The 5,000-nt window shown below is 38.6% G+C and overlaps 1 protein-coding gene across 1 annotated transcript in view; it reads right to left on the bottom strand.

Annotated features, from left to right (window-relative positions):
* LOC138022244 (uncharacterized) overlaps positions 1-5,000 on the bottom strand; it is a 57,423-nt gene that overhangs the window by 43,322 nt on the left and 9,101 nt on the right. The gene's annotated exons all lie outside the window — the stretch shown is intronic.

Below are 5,000 nucleotides of genomic sequence, written 5' to 3' on the forward strand. Positions count from 1 at the left end.
TGACGCACAATAAATAATTTATTATTCTTTCTCCTTGATGTCGTAAGCACGGACAAAGACTCAAAGAGGTTAGAAATAGAACACAAACTGCGGTGACAAACGAGGCTAAACTAGCGCATAACTGAAATAATTTTTTAGTGACTTAACCTTTCGTATGTCTCAACATACATCTTCAGAAGTAACCGTTAGCTTATTTTTTTTTTTAAATATATAGCAGTTCTTTGAGGAGCTTGTGAGGTAATATTGAAAGTAACAAAAGGAGGTAATATATACAATACTTTACAAAGATATACAAGAAACAATGAAAAAAAAACGAGAAAATATATACACTGTAAATGCATATACCTAATACACATGTAAAACTTATTAATAAAGATACAGCTTTTCGCTGCTAACGTATTCATTTAAGGATGGCTGAAGATCACGAATAAAGCCGTTTCTTTTATGGTACAATGTCGGTCGGACCTCCCAGTGGCTAGAATTTCAAAGTGATCCCGTTTTAGGTGATTACGTGATCAGCAAGATCTGACGTGTTTGGGGAGCGTATTCAAGGAAGACGACGCCCCAAGAGGCTAAGACAATCTCGTGAAAAGTGTAGTTAACCAAACTGTAAATTGAAAGCTAAAATGTTAAAAAGAGTGCTTTGGCCTAATCACTGAAACGAGCGCTTAGGATTACAGTCAACTCCCTCTTAACGCACACCTCTGTAAGATGGACACCTGGTGCCGGGTCCCGGTCGTTTCTTAGTCATTTTACTATAACCTAACTCTCTATAAGACGGACACCTCCATAGGACGGACAACGGACACTTATGAGGTGCTGAATATCACCGCAAATTACGATTTTAATAGGGAAGAAGAATTATTGTACTTGACTCTTTTTAACACCAGACGTTTAATTGACAGCTCTTATCACTTGTCGCCGGAATACATACAGTACAAGTTAAAATTAAACTAGACCCTCCGTGAGGATACACTGGGTTGCCTGTGGTACGTGCACTGTTCCAGACAATTTTTTTCAAGTTGGGCGGTAATTAAGAAGTCATACCAGACGAGGCCCTTTGGTTCACAGGTTCTCACACATTCGTACGACGAAACAGACCTGTCCTTGCGTAATATGTAGCTCTAACAGTGCACGATATTGTTTTGGTATTGTCTATCATTGTAGTGCCATGGTAGAAGTCTTGGGGAAATAGTCTGAGAAGACATGTGGGGTACTAGCAAAGTACTGAACCCAGACAGATTGAAGAAAATAAATGGGAAGTGAGAAACACTGGCTTCTGGACTGACATGTTGATAAACTTCTTTTGACCACAAGTTTAAGCGTGCCCTCTGAGCATCTGACAGCTTTGTATTACCGAAGTTTCACTGAAGTTAAGCCCTCTTGGGCGGGGTTAGTGTTTGGATGGGAGACCAAAATAATATACCCCTCTTAAAAAAGAAGCATCGGACCGAAAATACTATTAACGCTAACAAATGCGAACTCAGCAAGGTACAGGTTTTGTTAGCTTGCTTTATGCAAAAACAAATATTGATGCAAAAGTAAATAAATATTGATACAAAGTTTTTAGAAAGAGCAGAAGGAAGTTTCCAGGACGATCGCTCGAGAATAACATATTTACGACATGAAAACAACATTTATTTTGAACCGTGAATATAGAATATAAAAAGTTACGATCAGCGACAAACATTTTGGGGGATTTTTGCAACGTTCAATGTTGTTATTGTACGTTTTGGCTGCACAAATAAATCGCAAAATCGAAAGTGACATCGCCGGAATTCAGCGGGCGCCGTGATGAAGTTACCGCGGCATGTTTACTCGCCAAACAGTGAAGTATCTGTGTCAAATGATGGCAAGATACCGGGTTTTTGTAAGTTTCTTTTTCTGTCAAGTGTTATTAAGTTTGACAATGACATGAGCGAAGTCAAAACAAAGATCACAATCGCCCAAGTCTTGTTTATGCAAAGTCAAAAATTACCCTCCAAGACGCGTACGACGTTATTTATCACCAGGTAATTCCATCATTTTGGAAATAGCAGCTACTTTATTATTCAACTGCGTCACAATTCTTCACTGATTTTGGGGCTCATTTTGTTGAAACTCAAGCACGCTTCCAACAGGCCTGTGAACCCTTCCAGCTTACAGAGCAATACTAAGAAACTTCTCCCATATCACATTTCAACCTTAAGCTCGAAAATTCAATACACAACATGATATTGTAATTCACAAAGGCAGAAAATACCACAGAATCCTTTTCCAGCGAAAAATTTATTGAAACAAACAACATATTTGCTCTTAGAGGCGAAAACCTCTTCCTATTTCATTGCGTGCGTGAAGACAAGAAACTCAATCGTGTCAAATTACCATGTACTTCAGGTAAATACAGCTCACTTTGATTTCGTCTCGACGGGCGATAGATTGTTGTCGAAGTCCAGTACTCGTCGCTTTTGAGATTCCTGCCTAGTTTATCCAACTGACTTTCCATTATTGAGCTCCATAAGGGTATATTTTGTTTAAGGATCCACTAAAACGCCCTTCGCGTTACATGACTTTCGACGCCATTGCAGGCTAAGTTAATGATTCTACTCTGTCCACCAGAGAAATCTACGCAGTTCCACTACCCTCTCGATCCTAAGAAAAAACGGGCAGAAGGCTCTATGCAAAAAGACACCACTTACTAGGGGAGTGACAGGCAAGACTTTTACCGACACGGAAAAAAACAAAACTAGACCCTCCGTGAGGGTACACTGGGTTGCCTGTGGTACGTGCATTTTTTTCAAGTTGGAGGGGGGGGGGGGGGGGGGGGGGTGACCCAGAAGTCGTACCAGAAGTCATACCAGAAGTCATACCAGCAGAGGCCCTTTGGCTCACAGGTCTTCACACGTTCGTACGACGAAACAGATCCTTTTGTGAGGTTAAAAACCTGGCGACCGGCCTATTAATTAATCATTTGTCAGAAAGAAGAAATTCCTGTCCTCTTTAAAAAAAATTGACACGCATTGCTTACGTGTGGTAGTGAAGTAACACAGCGATTTATTCCATAATGTCAACTGAACTGTGTGTTGTCTTCCAGGAGCTTCAAGTTGTCCTTGCGTAATATGTAGCTCTAACAGTGCACGATATTGTTTTGGTATTGTGTATCATTGTAGTGAAATGGTAGAAGTCTTGGGTAAATAGCCTGAGAAGACATGTGGTTACTAGCAAAGTACTGAGCCCAGAAAGATTGAAGAAAATAAATGGGAAGTGAAAAACATTGTCTTCTGGGATGACATGTTGACCGTTGTCTTTGCGTAATATGTAGGTCTAACAGTACACGATATTGTTTTGGTATTGTCTATCATTGTAGCGCCATGGTATAAGTCTTAGATAAATAGCCCCTTGAGAAGACATGTGGTTACTAGCAAAGTACTGAACCCAGAGAGACTGAAGAAAATAAAAGGGAATCGAGAAACATTGGCTTCTGGGCTGACATGTTGATCATGCAACTTCTTTCCACCACAAGTGTAAGCGTGCACTGACAGCATCTGACAGCATCTGAAAGCTTTGTAAACAACAGTTGAAAGCTGAAGTTATCCCTATTCGGCGGGGTTAGTATCTGGATGGGCGACCTAAGAAATATACCACTCAGTAACAGAAGCATAGGACCGAAAATTCTATTTTAATGCTATCAAATGCGAACCAAGCAAGATACAGATTTTGTTAGCTTGCTTTATCCAAAACAAATATTGATGTAAAAGTAAATAAATATGGATACACAGTTTTTAAGAAGAGCAGAAGGAAGTTTCAGGACGGTCGATCGAGCATAAAATATTTTGCCATCGGTAATAAAATCTACGACATGAAAACAACATTTATTTTGAACCACGAATATAAAAAGTTACCATCAGCGAAAAACAGTTTGGGAGATTTTAGTTGTTTTGTTGTAATTGTACAAGTTTGGCTGCACCGAGTAAATCGCACATCGAATTCAGCGAGCGCAGTGATCAAGTTACCGCGTTATTTTACCGCGGCATGTTTACTCGCGAAACAGTGAAGCATCTGTGTCAAATGATGCCAAGCTACCGGGTTTTTGTTTTTGTTAGTTTTCTTTTTATTTCGATTGTTATAAATTTTGACAAGAAATGTGCGAATTCAACACAAAGATCACAATCGCGCAACTCTCAGAGGTTGACCATTGTTTCTGGAAAATCAAAAATTTACTCTCCAAGACAAGGTTATTTATCACCAGGTAATTCCATCGTTTTGGTAATAGCAGCTACTTTATTATTCATCAGCGTCACAATCTTTTGCCGATTTTGGGGGTCATTTTTCCAACAGACCTGTTTATTTTCGTGACTAATGCGTTACCACAAAAATTCTCCCCGTATCACATTTCAACACATGTATGCAAATTTGCTAAGCTCGAAAATTACACAACATGATAAATTTACAAAAGCTAGAAATTTCACAGAAATATTTTCCAGCGAAACATTTATTGAAACAAGCAACATATTTGCTATAAGAGGCAAGAAACCCTTCCTATTTCAGTTGCGTGCGTGCAAGCGAAACAAACAATCACAAAGCATATGCAATTAAATAAATTTCTGACAGTTCACATTCAACCCTTTTCGAAAGAACCTTGACCGTAAATAATAAAGCACAAAAGAGACAACAAGCTTTCATTCAAGTAATTTTTCACTGTCACATTTCCAAATATTTTACACCTTTGCTGAGTTGAGTACAAAATACCGGTAAATGTAAATTGTCAGACAACTAAGATGCGACTTGAGTAAACACTGTGATGCATTCTTGTTGGCGTTCGATTCCTTCAATGTTAATTTGTTAAATCATAGTTAGTAACTATGGTTAAATCCATAAAAAAATTGCTATTTGATTTCCGTGTTTTATATAATACCAAGTTAGTAAAATATTAGAAACAAAGCTCACTTGATATCCAAAGGCGAAAAATGAAATTGTTGTCGAAGACCATTACTCGTCTCTTACAATCCAGATTTATTTTT

This window comes from Montipora capricornis, chromosome 10 (assembly GCF_036669925.1).
Source record: "Montipora capricornis isolate CH-2021 chromosome 10, ASM3666992v2, whole genome shotgun sequence".
NCBI lineage: Eukaryota > Metazoa > Cnidaria > Anthozoa > Scleractinia > Acroporidae > Montipora > Montipora capricornis.